The sequence below is a fragment of the Homalodisca vitripennis genome, chromosome 4, assembly GCF_021130785.1.
Source record: "Homalodisca vitripennis isolate AUS2020 chromosome 4, UT_GWSS_2.1, whole genome shotgun sequence".
Taxonomy (NCBI): domain Eukaryota; kingdom Metazoa; phylum Arthropoda; class Insecta; order Hemiptera; family Cicadellidae; genus Homalodisca; species Homalodisca vitripennis.
In genome coordinates, this window is record NC_060210.1 from 89,785,917 (window position 1) to 89,801,441 (window position 15,525).

Sequence of the window (15,525 nt, forward strand, 5' to 3'; positions counted from 1 at the left end):
AAAGTAAGAATTCAGGGACTTTAGTTCTATATAAATTTGAGATGGTGATAATGTTTCATATTCTTGTTCATATAAGTTCTAAGGGTTTTTAATATCCCCAGCATTTTGCATTGTAAATTTTAGATATTTATATACTGAATTTCGTAGAACGTTTGCAGGTTATCATATTTTTTGAACACTGAAGGGAGGTTAAAATTTACATTGAAAATTACTGTAATCATATATTTATATTTTATCTTGTCTATATTCTAAAATAAGAAATTGTTCTATGTATAAAGTTATATCTTATAAATTTGTTTGCATGTGTATTTGAATAATTCACGTAAGAAACGTCCTGTGTTCAAAAACGTACAGAAGACACTGTGGATTCTACACAAAGTTCACAGAAAAGTGAGACACTTAAGTAATCCAATTGTCAGTGTAACTGAGCGTGATGAATATGCTCTAAACTACACGAGGAGATACTAATGAATAGAATAACAAACAACTGTAGGGAAGGGAAGAGCATAGTAGTTGTTAGCATAGCATCGGTGAACGGAACGTTTCAACTGAGCGTGCGGGCAGCGCTGCGTGACGGCACTAATTGAAACTGAACCGATCTCCACTTACCGCTTATACCGAACATTTACTTATACCACCTGTCAGGCTATTAGTTGGTACTTGTGGGGGATATCATTACAGATGCTTTGCCGTGAAATGGATCTGTTTATTTGAAAGTATAGCACAACTGATACAGTGTTAATATAGTGTCTTGGATATTTAGAAATGTATGATTTCAAGTTTGCAGCTTTTGAAGTACGAGCTATATGTTCAGAATCTTGAATTTAGCACATCTGTAGACTTTACGTCTTCAAGGCATGCATAATACATAATTTTGGATTGTCTTTTACAAATGTTGACATATCTTTGTTAATCGCTTATGCTTGTCGCAGGGAAAGTGGAGCCAACGCCTCACACGTCCTCCTTCAACATGGGATACTTGGTGTCGCCATACCCATACCACAACGGCACGGCCGGCCCCATACCAGTCTCTATGGTGAGTCAAATCTACGTTTTTCTCCTTATTTTGGTTCGCTTTTAAAAATATAGCAATAACGAAATTGGTCGAAAATTATACATTTGGTTTTTTTCTACATTCAGTTTAAAAGCGTATATTTGCTGTTATAGTGCGTTATATTTTATTACTTTTAATGTAGGTATGTTAAATGTTTTTTTAATTATTACATTAGTTTTATAAGTTTGTATTTGTAATTCATGTTGAAAATACAATTTTGCTTAGCTTCCCAAAACAGAGCTCTAACTAAATTGGTCCGCAGTCACCAGTTCTACATGAATTCCATCGAGCTCACGTCATATTACAGACAGTAGTGATTGTGCTGTGTACATTATGTTTCCTCAGTGTCTCTGCTGTGTCGCTTGGCTCGCAGGTGGCCTAACAATGGTCATCTCTGTTGATTAGGCCCCAACTACCACCGGGCCTGTAGGCGTCCAACAATAGGCAATCTTTTCAAATTACTACCACCGGCCCACACAGGCACGCCCAGCCAGAGGTGTTGAAAATAGGCCTAGGCCGAGAACTCGCTGGGTCGCTACGTTCAGTGAGATCCTTTATTTTCATTAATATTCCAGAGATTACAGTGTTTTGAGCCCATGAACATATAAAGTGGTTCTTTACAATTAATACCCTCTGCAATTCCCTGCCGTTCTTCCATTTATGCCCGTTACGATCTTGTACTCATTTTGCACCAGTTTTAAATGCTGTGTCACATTATCGCAACTTTTTCGTTAGGTTTTTACTGCATACGAAAACCTGATAGTAGTAGGTGTTTTAGAAGGTGAAATCTGTAAATGAACTAGCTGAAGATAAAATTAATGTTTTTTGCTGGCAAGACAAAACACGTTTACTTCGGTGTAGTGACCGGACTAGAACTCTAGCTGCACCCACTGCGCGGATGAAGAAGTAGACCAGTCGTATTTTCAAAGTAGGACGTTATTTACAAGGCAATCTATCGGTTAAGGTTGGTGACAATAACAGAGGAGTGAGACTTAGGCATGGGTGAGGTCACAGACGGCATTGTCGCTGAGCCTGCGCCTTCTCTATGTAAATCCCCTCGTAGATTATACACTAGGCCTACATACCTCAGCCGTCTAGCCCTTTCCCGACACTTCGCGAAGTGCTGGGCAAATGCTAAATGACAATTCAAGTGCCTTCATAATTCATGGCTTGGTATTGTATTACTTGAGATTGAGATCATCAGGAAGTCATTCTTTGGAATATATTTACCGAATGGAAAATGGAAAACTCTCGAGACATGGACGCAGACATTATTATCTGAACGTAGCATTAAAAACCCACGAAAGAATGGATTGAACCATTTAAAATCAACAGTAATGGAATCCTTCATCACTAATGGTTAAAATACCTATTAACCTTGATGAGGAATGTCGATCTGGATAGCCCACCGGAGGGTGATAAGTGACCGCTAAAAATAGGTGTAAACCACTGAATGGAGGGATTAGGGTGGTTATTTTCAGAGCAAGGGACAGGAAGTCCGCTGACAAACAAGGGTACAAATTGGGGATGAAGACAGGTACTAGGGTGGCGCCTAGGGCGACCGTCTACCCTGTCCTGCTGGCTGCGGTTAGAAGGATCCTGCCGGCCTTTACATGCTTGAGAGGGTTCCAGGATCATTTGGAGTCGTTATGTCTCAGGAATTTGCTCCTCGTTGAGTTCAATTTTTTGTGTGAAGCTGCTAATGAGTTTGTGTAACTTTTGTCGTGGCTTGGATAAATGATTAACTGAATTATTGAAGCATCACATCTTCAAGAATGAATGGCTTCACGTTAAATTAATCTCAGATGTTAATAAGGAGTAATTATCGGAATCAAATCAATCGAATGTGCAATTTTAATTGACGTATCTAATAAGTGACACGGATACCATATGTTTTCAAATAATAAAATCTCGTCCTTTTGGATTCTTTCTAATTACATAGTTCAAAGCGTATATGCTTATGACGGTTGATTACACATAATCTATTTCACCGGAAACGGCAACTCTATCCTATATTGAATTCCAAAGTAAACTATTTGGTTGTTGGAAATGGTACAATTCCGAATGTCTACAGAAACTCAATTCCCTATACTCCCCAATAACACAGGTGGATCGTCCCACCCTGTTTACATACATCTCATTCCCCTCCCTCTACCCTACATCTCCTGTCTCCCTCATACATAATGTATTTTCAGGGTCCAATTCATCATTGATTTTTCCTCTGCCACAACAACTACACGGCTTCCCATTTGTTTTTGTTTTTTTATTCAACGACGACCTTGATTTTATCACTACTAAGTACCACCATACAGCATGTTCATAGTGGAACATGTGAGAGGATTGATGATCACGTAAAATGACACAACACAGAAGTATCACTGGAACAGTTGTTCGCAACTCTATCCGTCGGCCAGTCCTTGTACTACCACTGTCGACAGGTCCTGTTTGCTGTCATCAATGAGACGTATTTGTTGTTGGTTCGGATTCTTCTTTGAGATGGTCAAAAATTGTCTCTCTCTGTAGCCTAACTACAAACATATCTCTAATTTTAGAAACCTGATCTTCCCCAAATTTGTATTATTTTAATTTATTTTTTGTGAGTAAAAAGTGTTTTTATTTAAAACTGAAATTTGTAATTTTCTATGTAAAAGACGCCAACTCTGTCGTGTATATATGTGTATATAAAAATAAAATTATTGGATAATTGTGAATTTTCTTTCATCAACTATTATAAAATAGTGTATTCCAATCAGAAGAGCTCCTCCTTCGGTGATCTGTCCTGTTTGTTTAATTTCAAAATTTAATCCAGCAATGAACGTTGCGCTCGTATCCAAGTAATCTGAACGGCAGATCTCCACCGGTTTGGAATGCGGAGGGAAAGAAACAAATATCATTATTAAGAGGTAAACTCGTGGTTTAGTTATAATGTAAAGGTTTTTAAGGTATAGAGGGAAGTGAAGCGGTATGAAAGGTTGGCAAGAAGTTGTTCAATTAGTATTTCTTAGGTTGAACAGCCACTCGAGTTGAATAAGCTCTTGCTTTGCCCTGCTCTACCGGGCTACAGATGTTTCTGAGCTCCGATCCTAATTGGAACAGTTTATACAGGCTTGCAGCAGTATTTATACCGCATTTAAGGTCTCCCTGTGGTAAGCGTGCATAACCTAGTGATTTGTAGACGAACCTCGCCTACCAGTTAACCTTAATTGGGATTGATGAAGGTACACTAGGTCTGATTTGTTATAGTTCACTTATCTTAAATGCCACTCTGTCGAGTGTCTGGTAAGTTAAAAAGATCTTGATCTTGAAACAGTCCACTTGGAAAATGCCTCGTAAAGTTTTCTTGACATTTTATTTCTGTCTACTAAGATAAGAACGTTTGAAGAAATATAAATATCGTTTTAAAAATGTTATAGACAAAAATATTAGTTTTAAATTTTCCATCTTAAACACACTGCAGTTTGAAATGCTATAATTGTTCGGTCTCATTTATCCGCTTCCGGTTTGCTTAGTCCACCTATACAAACAAACTCGATTGCGTTTTTATTACAGTCTAATAGGAGAAAAATTATTTACGACTTATGCAAACTATGAAATACGTATTTTAAAGTGTATAAAACTGTAGTCAAATGTTTAAAGTAAAGCTAGTTAATTACTATTCTAAGTAAAACTTTTATCAAATCAATTTTCATTAAATATAGTCTACTAGATGGTCAATATTTGAACAATCTAAAATGGATCATTTGGTTGATGAGTTTCGTGAATTTATATTATCACCCGACCACCAACATTGTATTAGTTACACACTAATACAGTCTAACATTAATGGTGTGGGAATGTTTAATATGCGTACTGAGCAGTGCATTAATATTTATAATAAATGCATGTATAAATAATTATATAAATTCACAAAAAAGTATACCAAACAATATAAAAGTGTTCTCAATTGTGTATGGAAGGTAGGTGTAAAATGGTTTTAGCATTCAATTATCACGTACTTTAAGATCAAAGAACAGATTATAATAGTATATTGTGCAGACACCTTTTAGACATATTCTTGCAAAGATACGTGTTATAATTATCTTCAGAACGTTCAGTTTCATCTACGTTTTTATTAAAAATCAGTATTATGTTGTACACAAAATTTGTATTATCAGAACAAACCCCTCCAAAACAGTACTAAAAGTACAACGAGTGAATAAAATTAATTGTATTAAGTCTTAAGTAAAAATTTTTATATCACATCCAAATAATTAATGAAAAAGGATCGTGTATAAGTTAAAATCTGAATCTGGTATGTTAGCTTTTTTGTTATTTTGAACTCACGGAGAGTCCAAATTCCTTCTTTTCAATCGCTTTAGCTGGGCTCTAATACACTTGGAATCTCGGGTAGAGATCGACCTCAGATCCTCGATGATCGAAGCTTGAAAAGAGAAAAGCAACACTTCACGTACAGTGCGTTCTAATTATCGGTCACTTAAAATATAGTGACCTGATTCATGGTGCAACCGTACATTGCTAGTTCTGTACCTTAGGTGTGTATCCGCAGTGGTGTAACTAGAACTTGGCTTTGGGGAGGATGAATGTGGTTGAAATTAAAAGGCACATACAGGCACAACGGGAGGAGGATATAGGAAAATCGGATAAAAGTTAAATGTAATTGAATGAGATAGGCCGGCAGATTTCAAACTAAACATTACCAAACAAGTTGCAATGTTGTTGCACACATAATTTTTGTTTTTTTGTTTTAGGGTACCATTGGTGGGAGCGTTCCATCCTTCTAACCGCCCCGCCCCCTTTAGCTAGTCCATATGTTGAAGAACCTTTAATGACAGTTCACAATTGCAATTAAATTTGCCGTCTGTCAAGAACCGAATTTTTTAACGGAGTAATTTGTCAACAAATCGTCAGCTAGTGTGGAAATGCGAGTTTCTGTCGAGCTTAAAAACGTCGAGAATCGACAATTGGCGGGAATACTGTGCACGCTACTCAGAACCGATGTAGACTATTGTGAGCACCGAAAATCGGCGAGTGGAAATTACCGATTTTATCCGAACAAAGCGGCATCCCGAATTTCTCAATTAATATACCTCCCTAAACAGAATACACTCGCAAATCGCATTTTCAAAACGCAATTTGCAAATTGCTTTGAGCGGCACCCGGGCGAGGTGCGCGAGCGCGAAGCGGCGATTGTTCCGCGGCCGACACTCGATCGCTCTGGCGGGGGAAGAATGGCGCCGCTCTTTGTTGCTCCGTCCTAATTGATTATGGTTTAATTGATTGATTAGTGAAACTGAGAGCCAGACGAAATTAATTAGTGATAACAGGGTGCCACCGCTCTGATAGCGCGGGCTTCATTGTTACCCAACTGCTCCTGCTCCGCGTTTTGTTTATTGTCAACGGAAACTGCTGCTCTTTATGATCTGTTAACCGATGTACGAACCGGTCCATTTATTGCAGCCTGGCGTTTGGAGCTTTGTCGACGTTCGTTGACAAGGTTTCCTGAACGATGATCGAGCCGTTTCAGAGACAGTCAATGACGCTGTAATACAGTACAGTATAGCTTTTCCTGTTTTGGAGCAGTAAATCAAATGCGATACACACGTGTTTTGTTAGTCTAAAACAAATATTGTTCGTTGTAGAGTATCTTTACACGATAGTTGCGTTAGTTATTAACCAGTTGTCTACTAGCCAGTTTAACTCGTTATTGGTAGTACACAGTGGGTGTGTGACAAGGAGTAGTGAAGGTCATGGTGATGTATCTAGTAGACGTAAAACAGTGTAGCATATGGTGTTAGTTTGTTCGTATAGACATCGGGAAAATTTTTTTATTTTTAAATCCTTCGACTAGTTTACTGTCCAAAAAGTCGTTGTAACTTAAAACATTTGTTCAACATTTGCTTTAATATCCCTTGTGTCCCTTCGAACTACAAAAAATAAAACATCGTTGTTTAAGTAGTATTTCGAAGTTTTTGTATTTCCTAACAATTTTAACTTGGACTTGTACGAGATCGTATTTATAGTTGTGTATAATATTTCTTATGTTTAGTATCTTTTTCAGTAGACAACCAATTTAAAAAGATGTCTATGTTATCACATTGTGGTCGCTCATTTTGAGCCGTAATGTTTTCAAATATTTTTAACATTTAACAAACAATACAAAACATTAGAATAGAACTATTCCTACCCGATTATGGTCAATCCTAACCTTAAACTAACTAGACATCCTGGAAAAGACTTATTCATGTAAAGAGCTCCCTTAATTTGTATTATAATTTGTAGAATTGTATTCTAGAGGAAATCTCTACATGAAGGTTTCGTGGTAGTAAACACTATGATGCTTGGTGTTTCCGTTTATACGTGCGCGGAGCACGTTACACGCTGTATCTCTAGGTTAAATCGCGATAAAACCCCGGGCGAGCAATGTTCTTGAACAAATAGACGCTCTTTAATTATAGTCATAAGGCGAGTTAATTGTGTGTGACTTTGTTCGCTTATGTCTGTCATCCTAAACACAAATATTAAATTGGAAACCCTTACAATTTTGATATGTCTAGGTCTCATTCGGACACGTAAAGCCCGAAAAATATCGTTTTTCGTGATAATTAATTTAGTCTTGTATTCGTTTTTGTTGTCGATCTTTCGTAATAAAGATGATGTACCTGCGGAATATATGTAAGTGCTCTTGGCATAATTCGTCTTCTCTCTTATAAAGACATAGGAATTCTTTACATATTGAATTCGGAAAGTAGTAAATGCATATATCGAATTATTATTGGATTCAAAGTCTGTATAATGAGATGGCCTTCAATGGATTTTATTTTAAAATTATGTGTACATTCCTCGCAAAGGAAACTACTTACACTTAACGAGATGGCTAGACCTTCGTGATCGGACGAAATTTATACACATGTAATCGATAAACTATTCAACTGTGATGTAACAGGGTCGTCTGTGTTTATATTTTGTCCTGTATTCCGTTATCACTGACGGCTACAGCACCTTGTGTCGCACTCAGAAGCCATACGTCACGTGATCCACTGAGACTTGTGACTCAGCAATAAACTACTACCAGTGGCCAACTACTACTTGTTAATAGTGTAACCAGCGGTGACTGACGGCCACAGCACTTTGTGTCGCACTCAGAAGCCATACGTCACGTGATCCACTGAGACTTGTGATTCAGCGATGAACTACTACCAGTGGCCAACTACTACTTGTTACTAGTGTAACCAGCGGTGACTGACGGCCACAGCACCTTGTGTCGCACTCAGAAGCCATACGTCACGTGATCCACTAAGACTTGTGATTCAGCAATGAAGTACTACCAGTGGCCAACTACTACTTGTTACTAGTGTAACCAGCGGTGACTGACGGCCACAGCACCTTGTGTCACACTCAGGAGCCATACGTCACGTGATCCACTGAGACTTGTGATTCAGCAATGAACTACTACCAGTGGCCAACTACTACTTGTTACTAGTGTAACCAGCGGTGACTGACGGCCACAGCACCTTGTGTCGCACTCAGGAGCCATACTGAGCGACCAACACCAGACCCCGGCGGAAGGCGTTGTCTGAGCCGCATACTAAAACGCCCGCGCCGCCGTGAAATCCTCCATAATGAGCTCAATGATTTTATATTAGTCACACGCTTGTTTCCTCCTCCCGTCTAGTCTAAGTTGTCGTAAAACAGGAGTTAACCGAGGTACAGTCGGGTCAGCAGGTGTACAGTCTGTCCGCGAGTTATTCATCATCTCGTTCGTTCTTCAGGAGTTTTTGATTCTTTTTTGCTTCTTCTGTCTCTGGTCGAATGAGAAATATTTATCTAGTTAATCCCTCTAACTATTTAAAAAGTCTTTTTGTTTTAAAAAAAGATTTAAAGCTCGATAAGTGATAAAAAATAATAGCGTTGTAATTTAATTTTTGTATTGTCTTTAATTAAATTTATGAATACCTTGATGTTATTTCCTTAGAGAATGATGTTGAATTCTATAAACAAGTTTCGTTTCACTTAGCTGTATGTAACTGAGACTTCCAAAGAACCCGTAGCATCCAAGTTATTTATGATAATTTCCAGTGGTGGATATGAAACATTCAGGTTTTGAAGATGATGCATAGACGAGACGCATGCTCCCCGAGCCAACAAGGCTGTGGAGGAAGGAGCTAGATGGCCGAGACCGGGCAAGACAGGTAGTCCGTGGCGCGCGGCGTTGTCAGATTTCCACACCCGCTGGGAGCCGGCGGACGGGGAGTTTTAATTTCACACCTCGCCATCATAAGGCGCGCCCAAACACCGGCATTGTTAGCGTTTCGGGTTTGGTGGTCGGCCGTCTGCATTTTTTGGTCGTTTTGCCTTGTTATGTGGCCCCTTCTGTCCATTGAATTATAATTTTATTGCTAACGAGGTGATCGCTCCGTGTTACTCGATGATTTTCTCGATTACCGAGACGGTTCGGGGTTTAACCACTCTTCTGTTGGGGTTTCTAGCGAGTGTCTATATCCTGCAAAGGGTGTTTGTAGTGTGTTACGCTGCTTAGAGGAGCTTCACTGTGTGAAACAGTGTTGGCCAACATTAAACATGAATGAATGTGCTTTTGTTCTGTGGTGATGATGAGTCCTTTCTACAAAATGTCTTAAGATATTGGACATGATAAATTGCTTAGGCCTCGGTTTTAAGATGGATATGTGAATTATATAACGAATTGTTATGAAAGCTCGTTGAAATGGATCAAGCTACCTAGGATGGATGATACATAATTATGATGGAAAGGAACAATAAATTGAAAGAAGATACTACAACTTCTTCGACACAACGATAAAGGTATCTACATTCTTCCCATAAATATTTTAACCCAGTTTTCATGTAAATCTTTGATTAATATACCTATACAATTCACTTTTAATAAATTCTTCGTAAAAGCCTTAATAACTGAATTTGTAACTCCAGATTCCGAGGTGAGATGACGAGTATGTTCAGTTCATATCGGGTTGGAGGAGAACAAATCTCTAAATTTTTCAAAAGCTTTTCAACGCGATGAAGATTATTAGCTCCAAGGATGCTCCATTCAGAAGGTATACCCGACAGGAGGTGGATGTGGGCGAGTGTAAGGCGAGGAGCTCGGCGCGGCAGTGTTGTGATAAGCCGTATCAGTAGCACGTCCCGCTATCGTCTTATCGCAACCATGTGTCTGATAGTGATAGGAGAGCCGACAGATGGCCGAACTTGACGTGAGTGTCGGCGGGGTCGAACCGCCTTGCTTGCAACCAGCTCCTCTTTAGGTTCATTTCAAACTTGCCAACTCTTTCTCAACGTCTCTAGCTGAAAACAAATTAAAGATCTTCATATTTTGTTGGATAAAGGGATTCAAAAATGTCCAAAGCATGAAACCTTCTAAGGGAAGACCAAAATAAATAACTGATTAGAATCAGTAACGTTGTAAATTGATTTGTTATATTGTAATTTTAAGCTGGTCTACTGCAGTAGTGATTGTCCTTATTTTACTAAACCTTGACTGTTAAACTTGACTCTTATTGGAAATTTGGGTTTTCCATGCAAGTTGTGTAAGTAATAGAAGTTTAGTATTTACCACAGTATTTACATTTAATGTAGAACATTAAAACCATTTTGTTGAGTATCAAAACATTCCTAAATTACATAAAATATAATAAGAAAGAACTAGGAATGTTTCACAATAAACTGTGATTACTGTAGGTTATATAAGAGTTAAAAGCGATCGTCGGGGTCAAAACAGCATTTAACCCTAGGTTCATGGTAAGACCCTATGGTTGATATATATTTTGTTTCTTCGAAATCCAATTAAATCGAAATAAACAAGCCGCCAATTCAGGTGCAGTGTAGAAATTGTTAAACTTTCACTGTAAAAACCGCGGTGTGTCGGTAGTTTTTACTCATCAGTTGCGTTACTTCAAGTTCAAGTTCAAAAACATTTCATTCAAAAAATTACATATAATACAAATAAACAATATTCTCCCAATGCGCAACATGCGCGTGCGGGAGTACAGTTGGTTTTTTAGGTTTTCTTACATTTTAAATGCTAACATCAAGCTCAATACTACAATACCGCATACTATGATTATTTACCACTATGAGACACAAGCGGTACAGGCTAATCAGTCTATATCCTTTATATAATTACTTACCACTATAACAAATACATAAAATATATAAATATAAAATATACTAAATATAACAAATATACAAAATATACTTCTCTTTCCTGAGTTTGCTTCTCTTTAAGCCGCTATTAGCTGGATTGTCAAAGCTAAATTACCGGCGAAACAGTAATATAAAGCTCAAGTACAGATAAGATTAGTGAAGTGAAGTGGTTTCCCAATAGTGAGGATATGAGATAGCTCACTAGAGCTCTGCGGTTCTGGGTGCTGGGTGGTCCATCGTCTTATTTACATATTCCCGCTCTCTTTCGGCTCAAAAATTCACCGCAAAAAGTTCTCCAACGTCAGGTTTTTGTGTGGATTTCCAAGAAATGTCAGTTTCGGAATCGGCAGTTTTTATTGCGATCTTCGACCCCTTTGAGGCTTTTAATAGGTCCTTGTTAGCTGTTATTGTTGTTGCAGCGTTTTACCAGCTGCGATTAGTTTTTTCACCAAACCCATAATTTAATGGACGTCATCACTATTAATACTGAGCATGTGTAGGCTATCTCATTAATTATATAATTTTAAATTTGGTAACATAAAATTTCTGGTGGGAGGAAAATTTTACGAATTTTTACAAACTATTTCGTTTGTTTAACTACCATGACACATGTTGACATATTAAGTACCTCTGGCCTTCTCGGTGTCTTCAACTACCAAACTGTATTCATTTAATTTATTCGGATGATGATTGAAAGACATATTGATTCCCAGAAATTCCGCACTCCACAGAAACAGAGACGCCTTGTTCAATAATCACACGTATGTGAATGATACTTCATCACCCTCGTTTGTAGGCGGAAGGTCCTTTTCGCGGAAGTGGGGCTAAACTGGATCACGTTCACGTGCACCTAGCGTTTCTCAGATGTTCGCCAGATGTCGGGACTGTTGTGGCCTGCCAGACAGTCTCATCCTTGCAGATCCTCTCCGAAAATATAAGGGTTTGGTGATATTATTCATCTAGTTATTATCAGGCTAACTTAGGACTAGGAAAAGGTGAAGATTTAATATTTTACCATGGAGGAGCTGGCGAACTTTGTTGACAGTAAATATTATATTATATGGTTCTGCCTATTAATTACAAATCGTATTTAAGTGAAATTGTTAGATGCTAGTGCCAACCAACCAATATTGTAAAAGAACTGGATCACTAGTGTAGATCATTGCGATAACCAAGTTACGTAATGTATTCCCAAGAGCATTCATAATCATGTCAACTCAGTCGGGACGTACGCTGTTGCAGGACTTTCTCGTATTTCGGACTGTTGAAATCCAGTATCATCTTTACTTGGGATGACAAATCATTAAAATCAATTTCAGCTAATCCAAGTTGCCACTGAGTTGCCAATGCCAATCTAATCAAATCGAGTACGGGATGATCAGCTAGCAATTCTCTAGACAGCAGCTCTGAGTCTGACGCAGTCATGTAAATAAATCCACGGAGGCTATTGTGCCTAGCGTAATTAAGCTCGCTACGCTCAGACAACAAAGGGCAGACGACGTCATAAATAGATACGTCTCATTACGCTCCAGTGTGGTGTGGCGGCCGGTCGTCAAAAAGGGGCGGAGTCTAACCGGTATTTCCTGGATAGCTAACTAGAGTCTCCAGCTTTCCTCGTGCACACCGCGACTGCAGGAATCCGGTGCCTGTGTCCAGTTGATTGATTGCGGTGTAAACACTCGGCAAGTGCTTCCTGTCATTATGGTTACATTGCGTTACATTACCCACTTTCCGTTTCATTTTCGTCCAGATTTTGTTTTTTATTATTTTAGTGACCATCTCGGAATGAAAGAGATGTAAAACTGTAAAACTCTTCATCTCATTGGGCAAAATGATGACCGCTCCCATATTTCTATAATTTGAATGTAGATTACTGTCAGATTTATTAATAGAGGTTTTACTTATCGTGTTCTCATAACCTTGAAGTTTTTTCCAAATTCTGTGGGTGAGAAAAAATGAAAGCTTCCATTGTCAGCAGTGAAAAAAACATTCTTTCCAATTTCAAAGAGTAATTGCCTGCCTTTCTTAAATCTACTGACGGTTAAGACCAAAAAGAAGCGTAATAATATTTTTTTTATAATTAAGTAATCATAAATTAGTTGTTTTTTATGGGGGGAGTTCCTTTCTATGCCAGAGAACAAATTTTTAATTTGGATGATGATAAAGCAGTTTTTTGACATATACTGTCTCAAACATAACATTTTGCATTTTTTTAACGTTAGAGATTTGAATGTTACAAGAGGTTTTATTAACGTCCAAGTCTATGGTTGCATTTATGGGTTGGATGAAGACTACATTGAAATTAAACAATAATTTGAGATTTCATTGTGTGAAATACAAAGAAATAATTTCTGTTAAAATTTCTGGCCAATGATGGGATTGTTGGGTTCGGTGGGAGAAGGCCGTGTGGTCAAACTCGGAGTTTGTCCACGTAACAAATTTTCCACCGCAAACAAAAGTAACATATTTGGTGGAAAATAAATAAACGTGATGGCAGTCTATATTGAAGGTTTTAGGGGGAGGGGGCGCGGGGGGGGCTCAGTGACACGTCGGTGTGTGCAGTAATCGCGCGGATAAATAAATCCTCGGCTCTGATGCCATCAAATAAATGCCACCGCTTGTGTAGTGTTGTGTTTTGACCGCTTTTTGTTTGGCCCTATTACACGGGAACTATGTCAATATTGTACTCTCCCACCGGTCACCGGTTACCTGTCCTCCGGTTCACCGGTGTGGTGCACTCGTGTCGCACGGTGCTGTCGTCCGTCCGACAACATTGATTCACAACCTGACCACCATATTGATTGTGTCCATTGTAGGTTGCCAGACCCTGTTTGTCATCAGTGACGATTCTCCCTCACACATGCTGTTTATTCATCTTTAATTAAACTGATGAGTTCTTGAACAATTCTGATTTTCTTCCTAACAGTGTAACACAACGGTAATTGTGGTCCAAGCACAAACATCGACTTGGAGATCGGACGCTTTGGAGATGATGCTGTGAGGTCCGATTTGATAACGGTCTGCTCGCCGTTGTCTAGGCTAACGTTCTCACGCTGCAGCCATTCGTATGTAAATTGCTACCAATTTGGTCAAAGTACAGAGTTTTAAGTTTGTCCGACAAACATATAGCCTACGCGTTCCGAAAACTACTGTTGTAATTTTCTTGGGATACCACAAAGGAAAATATTTCATTTACCAAACTACAATTTAAAATAAATTATTTGCTGTTATTGTCATGATTTGGCCTCCAGTACTTAACTAAGGATAGAATTTAACCCATTAAATGCTTTGATCGACTTTATGAGAGTCGAATAAAACTCGTAAAACGTAAAATCAGCCCGTGAAAAGTAAATCTTTAAGTGAACAACCGGCTCGACTCGTGGTATTAAAGGGATTTAAATCTGTTTATAAAAGATTTTATATTGTTTTTTCACTCTAGATAGTTTAATTTTAACATTTTGAGTGACTTTAACTTTTCATTACACATATTCATCGATATTAGATTAGCATTAATTACATTTTTGTAACTGTGTGTTTTAAGGGGATATTACTTTTGTAATTATAACCAATTAAGAAAGCACCAAGGGGGCCATCTTACAGTTATTTAAATAGTTGTAGTTTACGTATACTTATGTAAATTTAATTAATGTCAAAGCATTTAAAAATATTATTTTACACTTCGGCCTTTTTCTTTCGTCTTGTCAACATATATTTAGTTAGTAAGGTGTAAACTATTTTCGAACTTTTCAATGTTAATTTAGAATTACCTGTGCTATCTTATATTGGAGGTGTAAGTTCACGAACCCCATGCACAGCCGTAGCGAAGCTGTCGGAGCGAGAGGACGACGGGTACACAGTACAGCTGACGGGAAGCCATATTGATTTCGGTCACATGGAGAGAGCCCCCCACCATACATGCACTTGAGTCGGGGCTAATTGTAGGCCTTAAACAAAGCCTCCCCCCGCATTCACATTCATCCGCATTTTGGAAATGAAATGGGTAATCTATGCCTTGCCGGGCCGGGTAGGACTGGTCCTGATCCCAGTTGGGACGACAACGCTGCTTCTTCCCTTCTCTCCACATCACGTCGGGTCGTTGATTTCTCTTGCAGCTCTTTCATTCGGTTTAGCTTCGATGACATCAGTTTTCTTGGAGGAAGTTAATCAAAGGTAAAAGATGCAGAGCGATTAGAAGGAAACACGGTCTCAATATTCCTACATGGTGAATTTGAGTAAATCTATATTTTAGAAAAAATTGTTTTTCCCTTAATACACCTCGGATAATATAAGTTCCG